Here is a 23,641-nt window from a genome sequence, read left to right as displayed (position 1 = left end):
TTACCGAAAGTACAACATTAACCAGTTTACTATAGCTCCATAAATTTTTGTTCAGTTGTAGTTAAAAGGAATAGGAACTGAGTTTTTGGAGCATGTCATTAAAATAAAGGCAATATTCATGGGCATAGGACTCACTTCAGCTCTCTCACAACCCATAATGGTAATAATAGGTAAAGCCAAGGTTTCCAAAACCGTGATAGTCAAGATTTAATTAATTTCCTTCAAGGTCATGTCTTTAATCACAATGATTTTCTAACTCCTGTATATATTCCGTGTAGTTTTCTTTTTTTTTCTGAAACAAATTAAGACTTCACCTGAAAAAAATGTAATGCCCCTCATTTCATGGGAAGAAAAAAAATGCATGACTTTAAAATTGTTGCTGGTATTTCCACTGCTTCAACAAGCAGACCTATTTGCCTTTCCTGATGGGATGGATATTTTCAGATGCTCTGAGTTGTCTTACTTTAAATTGACTCATTTCATAGGAGACACACACGAGTTTTGGTCACCTTGATTACTGTGGTCTTCTACATGAGAGCATATGTTTCTGAAATAACATCAACACAGTGACGGCCAACGACTCTTGCCATTAGTGTTAGATTAGACATACAGACATTTTGAAAGAGATGTTTTACTTGCCTGTTATTTTCAGTGCTGTCTGAATGTCCCCTTCCAAAGTTTTTTTCAGAGACTTCATTTTATTTCACAGACTAATGACTTGAAAACTATAAACTAACATCCTTCTTTACAAAAGTCAGTTTTGTATTTGAATTTCAAATCTGAAAAGTAAAACTTCTTGAGACATTCTTTCTTATATCTTTCATGGTCCTGCTCTGAAGAACAGAAGAGTCTAGAATCTGATTGACCATGGATGTTCTTTCTCTCAGGAGAAAGAACACTGCTGCCCTGTGTTTAAAAAAAAAAAAAAAAGGAATCATGTTATAGAGGAGTCACACCACATGAAAGCTCTTCCTTGTTGAAGGCTTAGAAACTCTGGCAATTAAAAAAAAATAAAATAAAAAATATAAAAGAAGCTCTGACAATTACGGGAAATCGTTCATACACTAGATTAAAATTTAATATGGTGATACAGTCTGTCCTTCCTTATGCAATCATTAACTCTCTTAGATCTGTTATAGATTGTATTTGTAACAACCAGATAAAATTAGGATAAGTGGTTAACATACTGCATGAGACTGTTTTCATGAAAGCAAGTTCTAAAGACCTACAAATGTGAATTTTAAAAGACCAGTTAAAAACACAGATCGATATTAATTATTAATTATAATAAAATGGAGAGTTTGACTTATACTGTCTTCAGCCTATTTATATTAGCTATTCTGGCCTCCCTTCTGTTCTTTGAACAGAACAAACATATTTCTACCCATCTGGGATCTTGAATTTGTCATTTTTTTATTCTCCAGGGCTACTTGTTTTACAAATAACTACATATTTCATTTTCTCACTTTAAGATTTTCATTTAGAAGTCTTCAGGAAACTCTTACCTAACAACCGAATCTAAAATTGCACCTGCCAACATTCTCCGACCCCTTCCTCTGATTTGTTTTTCATCGTAGTTACTATATAACTGAAATTATAGTTTGTATCTTATTTGTCTATTTGGTTATTGTCAGTATCCAAACCACTTGAATGTAAACTTTAAAAGGTCAGAAAATTTTTTTTGGATCACTGCTAATTCTTAAGTTTAGGGTGGCCTCTGGCACCTAGGAAGCACTCAGTGAATATGAGTTGAATAAATGAATGGATGCCTAGATTTTTCCTCAAACTCAGCAATGGAAACCCTTTTTCTCACATAGAAATAGAGCAGGGCCTGAGACCCTAGGACACATCCACTTCCTAATTCAAAATGTTCTAGGTCAATAGTGTGGAGTTGCAGCACCAATCTGACCTCAGAATCTTGCACTAGATTAAGCTTGTATGATAATTGTACTAATTTCATTCTTGTCTTAATTCTCATGATTAACCTTGTGAATCCCTATTCTGAGTTCCCATACCTGTTTGTCTGTCAGTACCCTACAAACTATAACACTGTCTCCAAAATACAGTTCTTACCTTGCTATGGTCATTCCTCATAGTTTGGCTTTTTCACTACAGTAATTCATGATTTGTCAAATCACTCAAAATCAAAACCTGTAGACTTGGCCAACAAAACTATATCTTCTAATAAACCCCTTCTTCACTCAAGTTCTGTTGATTGTACTTACCTAAATATTCTTGGACTTATGCCCTTTTGTACAATCCCTGTCTTGTTCATTTCTTTTTATTTTTTTTCCATAAGTATTACAAAGACCTTCTTGATTTCACTACCTTCAGTACAGAAAATCAGTGAAGAGTTGGAGAATAGAAGTAATGAGGCCAAACCTTTGGAGAGAGAAAAAGATGCTAGGTTGTATTAGAAAATATGCAAATTCAGAAAGTTATTTTATTTTTTTTAAAAGATTTTATTTATTTATTTGAGAGAGAGACCGTGAGAGAGAGCATGAGCTAGGAGAAGGTCAGAGGGAGAAGCAGACTCCCCATGGAGCTGGGAGCCCGATGTGGGACTCGATCCCGGGATTCCGGGATCATGACCTGAGCCGAAGGCAGTCGTCCACCCAACTGAGCCACCCAGGCGTCCCCAGAAAGTTATTTTAAAACAAAGGACTTAATATGTGTGTTCTCTCACTAAAGAAATGTAAAGGCATTTTAATTAATGTGGACCTATGGTGCTTGGAATATATAACATTTCACTAACATTTTCTGGCTGGTTTTCAATAAACTATAAGGGAGCATGAGTTTCTTTATTATTCTTTTATTCTTAGAGAATTAATGGAAATCAAATTTTATTCCATTATTAATTCTACACTGCTAATAAGATTTCTACTCCTGCCTCATCCTTCTCTTTCTTTCATTTTACATGAGAATGGCTTTAAATTTTCTTATAATGTGTGAAAGTTTCATTTCTTTCACCAAATAGTTAATGGACTAAGTGATAAATATGAAAAATTCATAATTTAAATTGGAATACTGATGATAACCCAAGCACTGAATACAACATAAGGAGCCAATATATAGGAAGCTCAAACTGAGATGAATCTTAGGTTGATGGGTAAATCAAAGGAAAAGAATTAATTTAAATTTTTCCAATGAGTTTTCTTTCTCCCCATCCCCACACTTTCCTTCCATACATAAGAATTTTACTCAACAGGCTTGTACTTGACTAGAAAAACCCGCCCTCTGACACTGTGACCTGGTATTGGAGGGTGCTGTTTCCCAAGGGCATCTGTTCCCTCAGGGCTGGTCCACAAGAACAGAAAGATTTCTCCAGGTCAGGTCCCTCGGGATTATTTCCAAGAAGATTAGATACTTCCAATTTCTACTCCTGTTCTCTGAGTTCTCCATTAAACTTCCAGAGGAAAAAAAAAATCTGATGCAGCTATGTGGTTTCACTAGAGAGGAAGCAAGCATTATTACACTTGAAGTCTAACTAGTTTCAACAAGGGTGCTTCCTATCATTTCTACCTTCAAGGATGTTCAGGAACACTCATTTTCAAATAGTATTTGCAAGTTTGCTGATGTTATCCACTCTCTTCTCCTCTATCCTCCCTCAATTTAAATAAGTCTCATTTACAGTAAAATGTAGCAGCAAATTAGGAGAGGGTGCATGCAATGATTTATGTAAGGGAGAGAGAAGTGGGGTTGGAACCTCCCGTAGGCCGACACTGACAGCCTGACAGTGATTGAGGACAGGGGAAAAGTACAAAAAGTGTACAGAAGAAATTAAAAAACAGTGTCATCTAGGGTCATTTGTTATAGGGGAAGCACTCATCAGTCTCCCAGAGGACAGCAGAATATTGCAACCCAGCAGAGCTATTGATTTTCCTAATAACGACCCCGAGCTATCCAGAAAAGTTTAAGTCATATGCAGAAAAGTAATATTTGAGGAAGATTTCCTTCAAAGGTGATTAAAATTTAAAAGTTTGAACTTCTGAAGGAAAAGGCTAGAATATTCACCTAAGTAGAATACCACAGTCCCCCTGAAAATGCCATGGAAACGAGATGAAATATTTTAGCTATTTTCTGACTGGAAACAAATTATATGTATTCAAAGTTATATTCAAATTAACTCTTTCAAATTGTCTCAATAATTTATAAACACATACTATAAATGCAAATACATGATTTTCTTATGTCCCAAACCATTTTAAGTGTATGTGAATTTACTTAAGAAAAATGACTAGATAGTTTCCAATTATAATGAAATTAGAAACTACATATTCCTTGGCCTTGGTAATGTTTGTCATTTTTTTTTTTTTAGTCAGAAATCCTATATATTGTATATTTGCAAAGCACCTAATGAATATGCTAGACTTAAAATAGATTTATAACACTACTGGTGCATTACCAAACTGTTAAAATTAATGTATTAATAAAATGCAAATGTTCAACTTCATCCATTTTTTTTTAAGTCTTAGTGTAACAGTATGTTGACTTTTTCTTACTTTTTGAGACAGCCACCTTTCCCCCAAGGATCTTGAGGAGTGATAGGTACAGGCTACTTTCTCAAAGCCCCAGTTGAGAAGGAAATATTATATCATTACCTTGGTTTGTTTTCATGAAAAGCTGACATTCAGAGTGTTATATATACTCATCTTTGAAGCAAAGCGTATTAATCAGAAGTTAAAGGTATTTCACACTGGAAAATTTTCTTGTCCCATCACAGTATCACATTTTTCCTTTATATTCATAGTCCTACCTTTGCACTAACCTCTTTTTAGTACTCTTCTTGTTTGTTTTCTTTTCAATTATTTAGCTCCTGTCATATTTTCATTCTATCACAATTCAGATTTTTCCTTTATTTACATATTTATTTTTTTAAGTTTTTATCTAAATTCCAGTTAGCATACAATGTACTAATAGTTTCAGCTGTACAATATAGTGATTTAACACTTCCATACAATATCCACTGCTCATGGCAGGTGCCCTCCTTAATCCCCATCACCTATTTAACCCATCCTCCCACCCACCTCCCCTCTGGTAACCATCAGTTTGTTCTCTGCTCTGTTTCTTGGTTTGCCTCCCTCTCTTTCCCCTGTTTTGTTCATTTGTTTTGTTTCTTAAATTCTACATATGAGTGAAATTATATGGTGTTTTTCTTTCTCTGATTGACCTATTTCGCTTAGCATAATACTCCTGGCTCCATCCCTGTCATTGTAAATGGTAAGATTTCATTCTTTTTTATGTCTGAGTAATATACGTACTCTGATATTTATAGCAGCATTGTCTGCTATAGCCTAATTATGGAAACAGCCCTAGTGTCCTTCAACTAATGAATGGATAAAGAAGATATGGTGTATATATACAATGGACTATTACTTAGATTTTTTTACTTATAATTTAAGTGTTTTGTTTCTACCCAAATCTCACTGATTATTTGCTTTCTTTATTCTTGCTTTGTTTATCCTTTGCTTTCTTCTGAAAATTGGTATCTTATATTTCTACCAAATTCCTACTTTATATTCTAAAAATCTTCCCCTGTTGGGATATGCCACATTTTATGCTTCATTTGGTCTTATTCCTTTGTTTTTGCTCTTACATTACAATACTTTTTTTTTTTTTAACTAGTAAGCTATAGGTAACAGCAATGTGAATAATGGAGATGATATTCACAAATGTTCCCATGAGACAGTGGCTTGTTGAATATAGCAGAAATTTATTTGAAATGATTTCTCTGTTCTGCATAAGAAACAACACTGCCCTAGAAATGTGCATAAATATGGGTGTTTTGTTCAAAATAAGTTGTGTGGTTTGGCATGTTATATGCCTAAAAACTGATGTAATTTACCCTGATACACCACTTTTTCTATGTAATTCAGTAACCCGAATGGTATATTGGTAATTGCCCTCTTGTCAAATGGGTCTTACTTGATATTTGCCTGAATGGAACTAATAATTTCAGTTAATACTTTACCTCCTTTTCTCCTTATCATTTAATAAATTATTATCCACGAGGATGAAAATATATAACATTTTCTTCTTTATTGGTCTTTACTCTTCAAAATCTCATCCTTTTATCTAGGCAACCCTTCTTAGTAGTAATTAGGAAGCTATTGGGGAAGGGGATAAAAATAATCTTCTGAGTATATAAAGATATTAATAACACAGACATGACTTTATTTTCAATTCTTTTTATTTCTTATTTTATTCTTTAATTTGAAATTTCACTTCATTTTGAAACCATCCCCTGTAAACATTCATTCTCATCTTGGTTAATCACATCCTCTATATTCTTGTTGCCTATTATTTTCTATTCTGGGTATCCTTACAATTATCATTGATTTAATTCTATTATATACAATTTGAGACCACACTTGCTTCTTGGTAGACTCCTATAACTTCCTGTTACAGAATTAGACTCAGAAATATTATTTAATGGAATTATTTATATTCTTCCAACATGGGTTTCCAATTACTTAAAAAGTGTTTTTGCTTTCCATGTTTCATTTAAATTTTGCATAATTCCTCTATTCATGAAAAAAATGCTTCCTCATGGCATCTATTTTATAGAAACGAGAAATAATAGAAACATATAGGAAAGTAAAGCTACATTCGCAAGAGTGAATGAAAGTAAATCATGCCTCAAAATAACGAAATATTGATCAAGGTCTGTCAAAGGTAACAAAATGCATTAAATATGAGCATGAAAATATTGAGATAGAATATTGCGAATCTAGAATTTAAGTAAGGAAGGGACACTGCTAGGGGGAAGGAACAGCCAAGTTGTTAGAGAATGGACTTTGACAGGCCTTGCCAAGGCACAGTCATTTCAACTTGTAGAACAGTCATTTGAAATTTTTTTGTGCTAGCAATCCACTTTCAAGTACAAGAATTGTTGGCACTGTGCTTGAAGGAATTAAATAGTACTATAATACTGTAGTTTTCAGAGAGCTACAATACTGCAATCTTAAGAGCTGGGTAATTGTTTGATGGAGTTGTTTGCATCCCAGGCTGCACACTGTATTCTAGAAAGTTCTGACCTCTTTGAAGTCAACTAAACCATATCCTCATGTCCATCACATTTATTGAAACAGAATCTGGGGGGGGGAGCAAAAATGAACTATTGGGACTTCATTAGGATAAAAAGCTTTTGCACAGCAAAGGAAGCAATCAACAAAACTAAAAGGGAACCTGTGGAATGGGAGAAGATATTCACAAGTGACATATGAGCTAAAGGGCTAGTATCCAAAACCTATAAAGAATTTATCAAACTCAACACCCCCCAAAAATATAATCCAGTCAAGAAAAGGGCAGAAGAGATAACTGATACTTCTCCAAAGAAGACCTACAAATGGCCAACAGACACATGAAAAGAAGCTCAACATCACTCCGCATCAGGGAAATAAAAATCACAGCCACAGTGAGATACCACCTGACACTGGTCAGAATGGCTAAAATCAACAACAGAAGAAACAACGGATGTTGGCAAGGATGCGGAGAAAGGGGAACCCTCCTACAACTGTTGGTGGAATGCAGACTGGGCAGCCACTCTGGAAGACAGTATGGAGGTTCCTCAAAAATAGAGCTACCCTGTGACCCAGCAATTGCACTACTAAGTATTTACCCAAAGAATACAAAAATACTTATTCAAAGAAATACATACATCACGATTTGTTTTTAAGACTTTATTATTTATTTGAGGGACAGAGTGAGAGCAGGAGCAGGGGGGAGGGGCAGAGAGAGAGGGAGAAGCAGACTCTCCACTGAGCAGGGAGCCAGACTCTCAAGGAGCTCAATCCCAGAAACCTGAGATCATGACTTAAGCCCAGGCAGATGACTTAATCTACTGACCCACCCAGGTGCCCCATCCCAATATTTATAGCAGTGTTATCTAAAATAGCCAATTATGGAAATAGCCCAAGTGTCCATTGATTGATGAATAGATAAAGAAGATGTGGTACATATATATACAATGCAATATTCCTTAGCCATAAAAAAGAATGAAATCTTGCTATTTGCAGTAACATTGATGGAGCTAGAGAGTATTATGCTAAGTGATATAAGTGAGTCAGAGAGACAGATACCATATGATTTCACTTATACATGGAATTTAAGAAACAAAACAGATGAACATAAAGAAAGGAAAAGGAAAATAAAATAAGATGAAAACTGAGAGAGGGGCAAACCAAAATAGATTCTTTTTTTTTTTTAAAGATTTTATTTATTTATTTGACAGAGAGAGATCACAAGCAGGCAGAGAGGCAGGCAGAGAGGAGGAAGCAGGCTCCCCACCGAGCAGAGAGCCCAATGCGGAGCTCGATCCCAGGACCCTGAGATCATGACCCGAGCCGAAGGCAGCAGCTCAACCCACTGAGCCACCCAGGCGCCCCCCAAAATAGATTCTTAACTATAAGAAACAAACAGGGTTGCTAGAGGGGAAGTGTATGGGGGATGGGGTAATTTTGTAACGGACATTAAGAGGTCACTTAATGTATTGAGCACTGGGTGTTATATGCAACTCATGAATCACTAAATTCTACCCTGAAACTAATAATACAGTATATGTTTACTAAGTTGAATTTAAATTAAAAATTTCAAAAAAAAAAAAAAGAAAGAAATAGAATCTGTCCTCATTTGCAGCCAAAAACAAGTTCTAAAAATATGTTAGAATGCAGAAGATAGCCAGTGAAGGACTGCAGTGCTCCAGGAAACAAAGAATTGATAGGGATGCACTGTGACCCAGAGAAAGCAGAGATATTTGTCCAAATATACAGATGAAGCCTAGGAATTGCAAGGGCAAATGCCAGTCTTGAATCTGCCACGAATTTGGTTTTGGACCTGTACTGAGAAGGCATTAGGAGAACATGAGCACTATATTTAGATGACTGATGAGAAGGGGCGCCTGGGTGGCTCAGTGGGTTAAGCCGCTGCCTTCGGCTCAGGTCATGATCCCAGGTCCTGGGTTCGAGCCCCACATCAGGCTTTCTGCTCAGCAGGGAGCCTGCTTCCTCCTCTCTCTCTGCCTGCCTCTCTGCTTACTTGTGATTTCTCTCTGTCAAATAAATAAATAAAATCTTAAAAAAAAATGACTGATGAGTTGCACAGGATAAAGTAATGTGACTTGTTCTGAGTGACCTTAAGGAATGGAACTAGACAAGCAATAGATAAAGAGACAAGGATTGTGACTTGATATAAAGAAATGCTTTCTAATATCCAGGGCTAATAAAATAATAAACCGAATGCATTGGTAAGTAGTTGCTAGGGTTGTCGAACCTGGGCTAAGAGCTCTCTTGGCAGTGCTGTTCTCGAGGGGATTCATGGATAAATATTTGGACTGAAATAACTACAACATCAAAACATCAAAAATAATACTAGATGTGATGGTTAATCTTATGTGTCAACATGATTGGGCCATGGGTTGTCCAGATATCTGATTAAAAATTGTTTCTGTGCATGTCTGAGAGGGTGTTTCTGGAAGAGACGAGCATTTGAATTGGTGAACAAAGTCAAGCAGATGGCCTTCTCAAAAGTGTGTGGGTATTACCCAGTCTGTTTAAAGCCTAAGTAGAACAAAAAGTTTGAGGATGATTGAATATGCTGTCGGCCATACTGAGCTGGGACATTGATCTTCTCCTACCCCTTGGTGCTCCTAATTCTCAGACCTCAATAGCCTATTCTGTTTTTCTGGAGAACCCTGACTAATACACTGGGTACTGTGCTTTGCTCACACAATAATTTTCACAATGCTTCTTTAATGAAACTATTATTTTAATCCTTTTCATGGAGGAGGAATCTGAAGTTCAAAGATGGTTAGAAACTTGTAGGAGGGCTCTGAGGTAGTAAGTGACAAATTTGAGATTGCTTCCAATATTTTTTGACACAGAATTTGTGCTTGGAATAACATTTTCCCATTGGAAAGTTATTCAGTCAATGCAAGGTCAGTTTTGCTTATTTTCTTTTCCATAACTGGATGACTGGCTCCAAGTCTCCTCTCTTCTAGTTGTGCCTTTGTGACTTTCAGGCTCCTTCTACCATAATATCCCATCATTCTAAACCATATGGTTACTAATGTGTACTTAGAAGAACACAGGACAGTGAAATTTGACTCCCACTCTCAAAGAGGGAGGAAATAGTCTGAGGTCAAACAAGTTTGGAAAATATAGAATACTGCCACCATATCATCCTTGAAAGATTTGTATTACAAATTTGTATTTTAAAGTTTTGAGAAGTCCTACAGTAAAGAAACCTGTTTGAATTTGTATTTCTGACCTTTTCAAACCTGCTAGACTATGGAACTAATTGTCATGGAGCTCTATTAAGATATCCCCAGAACCAGTGTTTTTGGAGCACATGTTTGAAAGCAACACTAACATTCAACCCTGCAGGCCTCCATTGTATACAATGAAAGTCAAGTGATTGAGCTGGATGCCCTTTAAGAGTTCTTACAGCCTACAATGTATAGTACTGGTATTCTGTCCACACAACCAAGTCTGTACTGACTAGTCATTAGACTCTGCCGCTGGAAACCTGACCATGTCAGTTTGCTGTCCCTCAAAGTAAGCCAGAAGGGAGAGACCAGAGTTGATAATAAAGACAAAAAATGGTTATGTCCTCAAGACCAGTATTATACCTACAGTGATTTCAAAACAATATTTCTTAAATTTCTCTTTGCATAACTTAAGTGCCTAGCATCCCTCTAACCACACAAGAAGTATTTTATTATGTAAGTCAACATAGTCATACCAGGAATTAAATTATGTTAAATTAGAAATTTTAAGTGAGACACTAAGATACAATAGCCATTAATAATGACAATAGTAATATGATGAAAATAGCAATAAGAAACATTTGCTGTATCTTAGACTCTATTCAAAGATGTAGAATTAACTAGATATAATCATTTAATCTCCACAGATGTAAATGAAGATATAATTTATTCTTCATTAAAAAACCTATAAAGTAGATGTCCTATCATTATTATTCCCATTATGTAGATGACACTGAAGCCCAGGAAAGTAAAGGAAACTGAATCCCAAACCCAGCAAGTGGCAAGAAGCTGGCATAGAATAATTAACCTGCATGACGTCAGATCAAGAGAGGATCTTAATTTGTGTTCTTTGCACTTTGGGAGACCCAATAGACTGGTATCTAGGTTGAGCCTAAGAAATCAAAAGGCTAGGCATCCAAATGAAAAGGAAGTAGTAAACTTGTCCCTATTTGGAGATAAAACATGTTCTTATATATAGGAAATGCTGAAATCTCCATAAAAACAAAAAGCCCACTAGAAGTAATAAATGAATTCAGTAAAGCCATAGGATACAAAATTAAAAAAGAAAACAGTGTTGTTTTTTTTTAATACCAACAACAAACTATCTGAAAGGAAATTAGGGAAATAATCCCATTTACAATAGTACCAAAAAGAATAAAATACTTAAGATAAACTTAAGTAAGGAAGTAAATATTTGTATACTGAGAATTTCAAAACATTAATGGTAAAAATTTAAAGAAGACACAGACAAATGGAAAGATAGCCCATATTCATGGATTGGGGGTTTTAATATTACTAAATGGTATGGTAGTGGCATAATGAAAGCATGTAGACCAATGGAACTGAATAGAGAGTCTGGAAGTAGATCTACACATGTACAGTCAACTGATGTTCAACAAGGATACCAAGAATATATAATGGGAAGAGAATAGTTTCTTCAACAAATGGTGCTGGGAAAATTGGATATCCATATGCAAAAGAGTAAAATGGGACCATTAATTTATACCATACATAAAAATAAACTTAAAATAGATTAAATACTTAAAAATAAAACCTGAAACCACAAAATTATTAGAAGAAACCATAGAGGGAAATCTTCATGACATTGATCTTCACAATGGTTTCATGGTTATGACACCAAAAGCCAGGCAACCAGAACAAAAATAAACAGGATTATATCAAACAAAAAACTCCTGCAAAGCAAAGGAAACAATCAACAGAGTGAAAAGGCAACCCACTGAGTAGGAGAAAATACTTGCAAATCTTGTATCTGATAAGGAGCTAATGGACAAAATATATAAAGAACTCATACAACTCAATAGCAAGTAATTAAAATAATAATCCTGTTTAAAAATAGGCAAAAAAATCTGAATGGACATTTTCCCAAAGAAGACATACAGCTGATCAACTGGTGCATGAGAAGATGTTCAACATCACTGGTCATCAGGGAAATGCAAATAAAAACCACAGTGAGATGAACCCTCCCAATGAAATAGAATGGCTATTAACAAAAGGACAAGAAATAGCAAATTTTGCCAAGGATGTGGAGAAAAGGGAACCCTTGTGCACTGTTTGTGGAACTGAAGCCACTGTGGAAAACAGTATGGAGGTTCCTCAAAAAATTGGAATTACCATATCATCCAGCAGTTCCCCATCTATGTATTTATCTGAAGAAAATGAAAACACTAACTCAAAAAAATACATTCGCCCCCATGTTTATTGCAGGATTATTTATAGCAGCCAAGATACAGAAACAACTATGTGTGGATGAATGGCTAAGGAAATTGTGGTATATACAGTTGATCCTTGAACAACGTCATAAGGAAGGGCGCCTGGGGGGCTCAGACTTTAGGCGTCTGCCTTCGGCTCAGATCATGATCCCGGGGTCCTGGGATCGAGCCCAGCATTGAGCTCCGTGCTTAGCAGGGAGCCTGCTTCTCCCTCTCTTACTCCCTCTGCTTGTGTTCTCTCTCTCACTGTGTCTCTCTCTGTCAAGTAAATAAATAAAATCTTAAAAAAAAGTCACAAGAAAGAGGAAAACATTTACAGTACTGTACTATATTTACCAATACTATAAATTTATGTCATCTGCTTATAAGATGAATTGTCTGTCAGTACCTATATCAGTATTATCTTATTTAATACAAAACACCTTGTAGTACTAGCACTAGATATCAAAAATAAAAAATAATGTGAAAAAAATCATATTTATTTCCAGGTAAAATGCTTCATGCATTGATAACAAAGAAGCAGCAATATGATTGCTTTATGGTAGCCTAGTGTAATCTATTGGAATGCTTCACAGTAGCCTAGCCTATATATTAATGAATGAATGATTGTAAAATTTTTATGGCATACAGTATCACTATCATATTTATAATAGAGTATTGGAAACATTTTTATGTGATGATAGATTCATACCCAGTTTCTCCAATTATGAGAGAGAGGTAATTTTTTTTTTGATTTGACTTTTCTAGGTGACACAGTTCATCTGAGAGTTTTTTCAAATTTCAAATTTTCAAATTTCCACAACCTCCAAAAATTTTTCCAATATATTCCTGGAAAAATATCCATATGTAAGTGGGCCTGTGCAGTCAAATCCATGTTGTTCAAGGGTCAACAGTATATAATATTCAGACATAAAAAATAATTAAATCTTGCCATTTGCAACAACATGGATAGCCTCAATGGCACTATGCTAAGTGAAATAAGTGAAATGAAGATAAACACCTTATACTCTCTCTTATATACAGAATCTAAAAACAAACAAAAACAAAAACAAGCTTATAGATAGAGTACAGATTTGTGTTTGCAGAAGATAAGGGTTGGGGGGTTTGGAATGGGTGAAGGGGGTAAAAAGGAAAGCAAACAAAAACCACCCAAAACATTAAAATATATAATGAGCAATGAGTATTTCTGGAAGACAGGAAACCAGAAAAAGAGAACACAGGTTTATTAACTTAATCTAATTCTATTATAATCATTTGTTTATAAGTCTTTTCCACTGGATGTTAAGCCTTTTGATTCAGGAAGAATTCATTATTTATGTTCATCGCCCAGGAACACACCGTATCTGTCACATAGTAATCAATAAATTGCTACTGGAAGCAGGGAAAAAAAGGTTAATCTCCAAAATATATAAGGAACTCCTATAGCTCAAATGATTTAAAAGATAATAAAAACAAAAAAAAACCCTAATAGCCCATTTTAAAAATGGGCTGTAGACTTAAATAGATATCTTCAAAGAAAATCTTCAAATGGCCAATAGTTATATGAAAAAATGCTAAATGTCACTTGTATGTTTGACTACTAATGAAATGCGATATATGAGGCAGTTTTCATGCAAAGGTTGCTCACTATGAAGGAAGAACCCTGTGAAGTGTCTCTGACTTCTAACAATTACAGGCACTGTAGGCTTAAGACACAGGGCCTTACCCCTGGACTTATGCTGTTGTAGGCGGGAAAATACGTTCATCGCTCTCTGCTTCTTCAGGTTAATCTGTCTGGATTGAAAATCCTCAGCAAGAGTGTTTGACCGAGATTCGGTTACATGTCTGCACCCTAGCTGCCCAAGTGCAGAGTAATTTTTTTTTTTCCATACCTCTGGGATGGGAAAACAGGATCCTTATTCTCACAATATTCACACAACGATGGACTTCTTAAGCAAAGAGAAGGGGTTCAAATGCTGGACAAACTAGCAGCAACAATCCTGCCCAGCTGCAGTATTATAGGCACTGGGCAAAGGGCAAAGGTCCTCATAGGAGGTATATTCAAAAAGCAGTGACATCTGGGTTATTATTGTTAATGTAATTAATTCCATTAGTGTTCAGGCTCTCAGACCTTGGAAAATTTGTGATATATTTACAAGTTTGTATAAAGGATGAGGAAGAGATTAAAATGAAAATTGGAAATGGTGAAATCTTTTTTTCTTTTTTTGATAGAAGAAACAGCCCACATATGTGAGAAACAGATGCAAAGATAGCAGAAAATATAGAGGAAGTTATGGGAGGGGTATGTTACGCCGAATACAAGGGCATATAAACTGCAAGACAAGGGGAACTTTTATAGAGCAGTCATTTTAACTATATATTAAAACACTATTAATGCCATAAAATCCAAACACTATAAACCTGGATTCTTTGTTAAAAGTATGCCATCACATGCAAAGATAAATTGAATTTGTATGTAAAAGAGATAAATGAGTGTAACATTTTAGAAAATGTATGTTTAGAGACTATATATGGAATACCATATAGTCATATTCCCTCTATCATTCTGCCTCTCTCTCCTTTTTCCTGATTCTCCTCTCCTCTCAGCTATCTTTGCCTATTCTGTCTTACTCCCCTTTGCTTACACTGATTGTTCTGCCTAGCCCCTCATGAAATCAGTTAGTCTTAATTCTTCTTCTCATTCTACACATACTCCACTCTTAAATCTTTATCCCTAACTTAGACCTAGTTCCTGGGTCTGAACCTATATATAACCTCCATCTGTGTTGTCCTTCAAGGAAGCATAAACTAAAATTCTCCTTACTTGAGCACATCATCTCCTCAAAACTTCTGTCCCCACTGTTGTCCCAGTATCAGTAAATATCATACATATTATCATGATTGTCCAAGTTAGAAACATGGGAGTCACCCTTGATTCTCCACAACATTCAGGTAATCATCCAGTCCTTCCAGTCCTAACACCTAAACAGCATCTTCATAATGTATCCCCTCTGGTCTATTCCCAGTATCCTTGTCATTGTTCATATTCTGACCATCTCAGAGAACACCAGAATTATCTTTACTGACTTTTTTCTCTTGGGGCCAGAGTAATCTTAATATCCAAATCTAATAAGGTTACTTCTCTGCTCAAGTAGCTTCCATCAACTTTTCCATAAAATTCTTTTTATGCTGTAGAATGATAGGGTCCTTTTCATCCCTGCCAGCTTCCACTTCATTAATTCCTATCCAGCATACACAAACTCCCCAAAGTTGCTCTAAAATGTTATAGTCATCTACACTAACATGCCTTTGTGCTTGGATTTCCTGCTGCTCTCCTCCAGGGTCTCCCTGGTGAATTCTGTCCATCTCCGAACAGACTTCGGTATGCTTTGTACCTGTGCCTTCTCAGGGTTTTCATCATAGTAATTATGGGATTATATTTTGGTTGTCATTTTTTTGGTCTCTCTACTAGACTTTTAAACTCTTAGTACAGTTAATAGCATGTAGTAGGTATTTAGTGAATTTCTCCTGCAGAATGGTTAAAGAATATTTCACTGTGTAATTGTATATGTTAACCAGCGTTAGGTCCATGTAATACTTCTCCCTCATTTCCATATCCATTCTATCACCAGGGCCAATCAACATTATTTTCTAAACATTATTTGAATCCTCTCATTTCTCCTTAGTTCCATCATTACCATCCATCTCGTCTAAGATACATTATTTCTTCCTGACTTGCTGCAGGAAGTCTCCTCAATAGTTTATTTACATATATTTTGGACTCTTTCCACTCCAATTTTCACATTGCATCCAGCAGGTCTTGTTTTTGTTTTTTTCAAAATGCAAAGCCAGCCCCCCTGCTCATCCACTGTCACCCCCCCCCCCACCCACAAACACACATATCCATGGATCCATGACTTAGAATAAGGAATGGAGGCAATCTGGCCATCACTGGAATACATATACATAAAATGTGATGGAGACACATGGAGTATTATGAAACAGAAAAAACAGATTCCATGTACTCCTAATAACATGAAGGATCTTAAGAACATGGTTCTACGTAGGAAAAAAATAAACAAGATCTGTAGCACAATGCCATTTTCATGACTTTAAATGTACTCATACAAAACAAGAATGAATATCAGTAAGGATATATTTGAACACAAAGGTATGTTTTTATACTTCCTGCTCCCATGCCCCACTTTATCCTTAGTATTTAATACCCAATCAACTTACGCTTTACTTATGTATGCCTTTGTATCTCTGTTTTCCTCATTATAATGTAAGCTCTATAAAGGATTGAAATTGGGGCACCTGGGTGGCTCAGTAGGTTAAACCTCTGCCTTCGGTTCAGGTCATGATCTCGGAGTCCTGGGATCGAGCCCCACATCGGCCTCTCTGCTCAGCAGGGAGCCTGCTTTCCTCTCTCTCTCTCTCTCTGCCTGCCTCTCTGCTTGCTTGTGATCTCTCTGTCTCTGTTAAATAAATAAATAAAATATTAAAAAAAATAAAGGATTGAAATCTATATGGTTCACTACTGCTTTTTCAATTCCTAGAGTGGTAAGTGGCACAAAGACAGTGCTCAATAAATGTCAGTCCAATGAATGAATTTTCATTTGATTAAAATATTTGTGCATAGTATATGTGTGGAATAATGGGAGTCACTATGAGGATGAAAGGTAATCAGTAAATTATCAGTCACACAAACGAACAATAGGGTAGGGGAGACAAAAATTCTTCAATGATCTTCAAAACCCTTTAGTTCATATCTGTCTCTGGAACACCATGTCTCCCCGTGTTCTCCTTGCCCACCAGAATATTTCAGCCATCTTCCCCCAGTCCTTGAAATGCGTGGTTTCCCAACATCTCAGGATCACCATGCCTATTATTTGTCTAAAGAACTTTCCCTACCCACACTCTTCTCCCCCAATAGTTCTTTGCCCTAGTTAAATCCTACTCATCCTTTAGACACCAGCTCGAGAGCCACTTCCTCAAGAAATCTTTCCTGGTTCCTTTAGACTGCAGTGCTGCCATGAAATACTGGAATCAATCCTATTTCTCTACATATCTGTATATCTACATATCAAATGCCATTATACATTCATTTTCATGTTATTTCATTGGTATCAATATTCCTTACCAGTCTATAAGTCACACAAGGGCAGGGACTGTTTCTGCTGTTGAGCATTATTATATTCCTGGTGCCTAATACACTATTTGGCACACAGTAGGTATTCAATAAATATTAGCCCTTTGAATCAATAGGTCTCATAAGCTTTATAAATTTCTTGTAGATTTTAAGAAAACAAAAATGCAATCGGCCAGAATTCCTTTAAATCAATAAAGCTTCACCTTTTGGATTTTTTAGTCCAGTTCAAGGTCTCTATTCTTTCAAAATGACCTTCCTATAGGTCTTATTGTTTCATCGAAGATGACATTGAGGTCACCAGCTTAGATAAGATTTCCCCAGAATAGACATCTAGCAGAGCTAGAAGGCAGCAAACTCATTTTTTAAATTAAGAGCAACCTATATTAGAGCATCTCCTGTCATTACTCGCTCCTTTAAGAAAAACATTTAAGTTAATTATGTGTAAGAAAATTAATATTTCTTTTGCCTTTGAGCCAGATACAATGCCTTGTTCAGCTCAAAATTTTCTAAAAGATTTAGTACTTTTCATTATCAGCTTTCTTGGCGCTCCTCAGTGTTCCTGTCAGTTTAATTAGAGAAAGTACAGGAGGTCTTTGATGACTGAAAGATTGAGTCCCTACATCTAGTAACCAGTGCCTGGGATTGCTTATTGTAAAAGGAGCTGGCTTTTCAGAGTCAGGGAGCTAAAGCTTTGATCAGATTGCTCTTAAAATCACCATTAATTTTCCCCATTATTGTAGTTCTTGGTTAATCAATTAATTTCAACTCCTTTTCTAAAGCTGAAAGTAAAGATTAAATGAAACCTCATGAACAAAATCTATGTGATATGACTTACATTTTTAAAAATGATGTTCCTAATCTATATGCAGGTTTCTTTTTTTCTGATAATGTATTTGATTTTAAAAAAGGTTTATCTATTTAAATGATCGAAATAAGCATAAAAGACATTCTGTGAAAAGATATTTTTCCCCATTTCTTTCTGACCCCTGCGCCATTTCACATAATCATGTGCCTGGTTCTTTGCTAATGTGTCCAATCTTATATATGTCAGTTTGCCTGCTCTTCCAGTCCCTTTCCTTTACCTTATTCTTGTGAAAATGCTCTTAGATTTTAAGAAAAATGCCCTTAGATGAGAGAACATAACATTTCTACTCAGTTTTGAGTGTGGAGACTAAATCAAATGTACACGAAGACTTACTTCAAAGTATTCAAGACAAGAAATCTTCCAAAAGGAGAGAAAAGGTTTTTGATCTTCTGGGAATTATAATGTATGGAAAGGAAGGAGTGAGAGAAGAAAAAAAAGATTATATTCTTCCAGAATTTGGGTTAGAAAAGCTAGAGTATGGTTGAGTTACCTTTCAAATTCTTAACAACAGTTGGGTAGTGTTAGAACTGCCTATGTAGCTTTGATTGTGGGACAGATTCTATTGATAATTCCTCGTGTCCGAATTGAAGAGATTTAGCTAAGTAGGACTCTAGCTTGCCTCCCTCATCATTACAAGAAGGCAGATTTGGGGCTGATTATATTATATGTGGATAGGAACAAGCCCAAATGATACACAAACAATGCAAGCTTAATATTTTCTGCTTGTATTTTTTTGTTTGTTTATTTCCCTAATGTAGATCCTTCAAAATGTGTTACTATGTTCTATAGGTTACATAGTGTAAAGATGTGAACTTCTTTGCTTTGGAAAAGGAAAGTTTGGGAAAGTGATTGTGTAGGGGTTGATGGGGATATCAGTGCCCTAAACATTCAGCCATTAAAATTTTTGAAAGTTGAAATTACATTAGCATCCAGTAACGATGCATAATTTGAATATATCCTCCCCCCCTTTTGGTCAGAATTTGAATATATATATATATATATATATATATATATATATATATATATATTTTAAGATTTTATTTATTTGTTTGACAGGCAGAGATCACAAGTAAGCAGAGAGGCAGAGTCAGGGGCGGTGGGAAGCAGGCTCCCTGCTGAGCAGAGAGCCAGATGCAGGGCTTGATCCCAGGACCCTGGGATCATGACCCGAGAGGAAGGAAGAGGCTTTTAACCCACTGAGCCACCCAGGCGCCCCAAGAATTTGAATATATCTTAAAGATGCTCTAAAGTCCTGGAAGAAAACAAGATTTTTGCATTATCTCAAAGTCAACAACCAAAATTTCCTGAGATGAGGCAGACAGGATGTCTAAGACCTTTTATGCAAAATATATGAAATACTGTTTCTTAGCAGGTGAATTTCAGAAAGAATTCCAAGAATATTCTTATGGAAAAAATGATTAAGAATGATTGCCCCAAATCCTACGTTTTCAAAACCTTGAGACCATTGAGAAGTATATTCAGCTTATTGAAATACGTATTTGCTTTACTATATAAGAGGGATGAATCAGATTTAAGAATTAAATTGTGGGGTACCTGGGTGGCACAGTCCATTCAACATCCAGTTCTTGATTTCAGCTCAGGTCATGATTTCAGGGTAGTGGGCTTAAATCCTGTATGGAGCTCCACAGTGGAGAATCTGTTTGAGATTCTCTCTCTCTCACTCTCCCTCTGCCCCTCCTTTCTAAAATAAATAAATAAATCTTAAAAAAATAGATTTTCATCTTTCTGTAAAGTATTGCCAGATAAATACATTTTACTTTATTTTTACTTTGACGAAGTAGTGTATGAAGATACTTAAAGTCAAGTAGCAGAAAAAAGGCCAATGTTTAATAACAGGAGTGTCTTTCACCTGGTACCAGCCCACATCTCCTCCTTTAAGACCATCACTTTTAACTTATTTAGTAATTCAATTTGATATGGGACTACATATTTTAAACTTATATTCTTGTACTCTTATTTGTTGGTTTATCTGTTTTACAAATTATATTTTGATTCCTGATCTAGTGTATGGATTCTTAGCTCTTTTCCATTTATACGCCACATACACTCTTCACATACCCTATACCTCTCTCTTCCCCTCAGAGGTAATGACGTTTTTTTATTCATTTCACTCATGGTTTATTTTCTTATGCTTATGAGAGCCTTATTCATTCCTGAGACAAGTGGTACACTATGATTTTATGTATCATTTTTCATAAGTTAATAACTGCCTCATTTTACCATTTGCTTAATTTTCTTTGTTTCTATTTTTTAATAAAGATTTTATTTATTTATTTGAGAGAGAGCACAAGCAGGTGGACGGGCAGAGGGAGAGGGACAAGCAGACTCCCTGGTGAGCTGGGGCCCCAAAGCAGGGCTCAATCCCAGGACCCTGAGATCGTGACCTGAGGCGAAGGCAGATGCTTAACCAACTGAGCCACCCGGGCCTCCTGCATTTGCTTGATTTTCTAATTATATATTGCTAAATTTTTCAGATGCGCCAATAATTTTACAAAATGCTAGTGAATACTGCTTTTGACATAAACCATACGATGATTTATAGGTTTCTTTTTCCCTTCTTGCTTCAATCTCTTGATCAGTCTTTTGTATTCCATTATGTTATTTCATGAATGTAACATCTGTATTTTAAACACTTTTCTTCTATTCCTGGAACAGTCTCTTCTTCCCTTGTTTCTACTTTTCTGCTTGTTTTGGTCTCTAGATGTTGGAGCTTTCTACACAGGCCAAAAGATTCTTGGCTGTGTGCATTCCAATGTGAGGCAGTGAGACATAGCTTAGAGGTCTTATACATCTCCAATCTAGGGAATGGCTCTGTGACTGGTGGGCCTTATTCAAGGGGACTGGCCAGCAGCCTGGTGCTGTTCATTGGAAAGGAGGCATCTTCAAACTTCAGCGTTAAGAGGTCTTTCCCTAGGGCCCTTCGGTTTCTCTAGAGAAGAGTGCTGAAGTCTCCTGCCTGGGGGTTCATGCCTACTGCCTGTATTCTGGGTGCTCTAGAGTGAGGGAAAGGAGCTGGCAAGTTCAGAGCTCCAGTGAGTAAACTTCTGTTTAACTTCCCTGTTTCAGCTTTGCACTTAAGCCCAGCTACCTTCAGGGGGCCCACAGTATGTATTGGTTGATTCTTTTTGATAACTTTATGCAGGCTCTAGATTTCTCCTCCTTATTTCTGCTAAAGTTAGTTAATTCTCTCTTTTTTTTCGTCTAAAATTGTGCTGCTGTCCTGAAGTTCTGCTATTCTCTCCTTTCCTTTTTTCACCCCCTCTCTTTCTTTGTTCCTCTGTTATAATTGTAGTAAGGCTTTAAAGAGATAAAATTGTCTTTAGTTACCAAAGCATTTAGGTAAAATGAGAAGATTATTAAGATACAATAATAACATTTTTAAGGAGTTTCCCAGATATATATCTTTATAGATATATATATTTTATAGATATATATATATTTATATATTTATATATATAAAGGAGTTTCCCAGATATATATCTTTTTATATATATAAAGATATCCTATGGCATTGAGGAGGTAGGATGGAAGGTTGGGTATATAAGCATTCTGCTTAAAGGATTCTGATTGACACTACAACTTCTGTGGATAATTCTGTATTCTGTATAGGAAGAGAGAGAAGTCCAAAGTTCATATGAAAGAATTTCTTCGAGAAACGCAGGGCTCAGAAAATGCCCTATGACAACCCCAGAAAGGAAGAGCAAACAGGAGTGAAGTCTTTTTCCCCACAGTGGGCATGGATAACATGGCCTGTCTATGCAATTGTCAGTGTCATTCTGGGGAAGGACTCAGGATACCAAATGAGGAGAGAACATGAGACCTGGGTGCAGGAATTACTGGAAGCCAGACAGGGCATATTGCAGTATTTATTCCAAATCTAGAGGTTCTCGAAGTCTACCTGGGAGTTCACTGAGTAGTGCTATTTGTTCACTACAAGAGTAGAGTGAAAAAAAGAGTTACATTGTTTTGGTAGCAATTAAAATGTTAAAAATCAGTATTATTGGCTTTATAAAATTCTTATGTTAGTTCACACCTGGGTATGTTATTCATTCTGGCCTTTCTTAGCTCCTGGACTCTAGATATTTGTCAGAGACTGAGGGGAGGAATGAAATGGTAATCCATTGGTAACCTCCAATAGATTAGGGAGATTCTGGTTTACTTTATATGCTAGACTATGAATCGCTTTTTACGCAGATATGGAAATAATTTTAATGAAGGTGAAAATGTGTCCTCAAAGTATACAAAAGTACAAATGGATAATAAAAAGGTGGGGAATAAAATTTTATACAACTCATAAAAAGAATAGCCATATGGAAGCCTTCATTTCCAAAACTTGATTTTTACTTGAACAGATTTTAGTGGTATTCAAGTACAAGGTCATATCCTATAAGTGCTTGCAACACTAATATTTCAGTACTTTAACTGTTACATATAAAATCCGTATTCATTTAATTTTACCAAATCTACATTTCTAGCCCACGTTCTCTCCTAAACTCCAGAGCCATGAATAAAATGCATTCTTGACCTTTCCCCTTAGATGCCCCATGAGAATTCAACTCAGTAGGTTTGAGACTAGCTCATCTTCTTCTTCCAAACCTGTCCTGGGGTACTCATCTGTCCCTATGAATGGTAGCTAGTATTCCAAGCCAGAAATATCTTATCAACTTTGGTGTCTCCCTTCAAATACTGAACACTGGCAGTTCTATTTCTTAAATTATTATTTAAACATGTCCACTTTCCAGTCTCACTTTCCAACAGCTTGCCTTTTTTTTTTTAAGGTCATCAGAATGTGTACCCAAATCAAAAGCAACATCACCAGTTGCTTCCCATGTTCCCAGACTTGCCACTTTCTAATTCAGTCAGTGTAATCGTAGTATCCTTCTCTAGTACTAATCCAGTCCTTCACTGCCTTGCTTAAAAATCCTTGAGGGCTCTTCCTAGCCTTCAAAAGGAAGTTGAAACTCCTTTAAAAAGTTTATTTGCCCTGACTGTCCTCTGACGTGTCATATCCTCTTCTAGACATTGAGTTTTAATCCCCCATATCTTCCCAAATGGGCCATGCCCTTTCATAGCTCTTTTTCCTCTGCCTAGACTCCTCTCACATGGTCACTTCCTCACCACCCTCCTTT

At 36.1% G+C, this 23,641-nt stretch overlaps 1 protein-coding gene and 1 long non-coding RNA gene across 8 annotated transcripts in view; one reads left to right on the top strand and one right to left on the bottom strand.

The window, feature by feature from the left end:
• Positions 1-23,641, top strand: part of MAGI2 (membrane associated guanylate kinase, WW and PDZ domain containing 2) — a 1,365,890-nt gene that overhangs the window by 776,477 nt on the left and 565,772 nt on the right. The window lies entirely within an intron of this gene.
• LOC125080408 (uncharacterized) overlaps positions 1-23,641 on the bottom strand; it is a 40,470-nt gene that overhangs the window by 16,317 nt on the left and 512 nt on the right. For 3 of the 5 annotated variants that reach the window (XR_007121363.1, XR_007121362.1, XR_007121365.1), the window contains exons 2-3: positions 5,972-6,107; positions 2,226-2,382 (exon numbers count right to left, since the gene is read on the bottom strand). The exons of 1 other annotated variant lie outside the window; for it this stretch is intronic. This is a non-coding gene — a long non-coding RNA (uncharacterized LOC125080408). The remainder of the gene's footprint in view (positions 1-2,225; positions 2,383-5,971; positions 6,108-23,641) is intronic. One more of the 5 variants, XR_007121364.1, reaches the window with a different exon arrangement.

This window comes from Lutra lutra, chromosome 11 (genome assembly GCF_902655055.1).
Source record: "Lutra lutra chromosome 11, mLutLut1.2, whole genome shotgun sequence".
Taxonomy (NCBI): Eukaryota; Metazoa; Chordata; class Mammalia; order Carnivora; family Mustelidae; genus Lutra; species Lutra lutra.
This window is presented reverse-complemented; position numbering and strand designations above follow the sequence as displayed.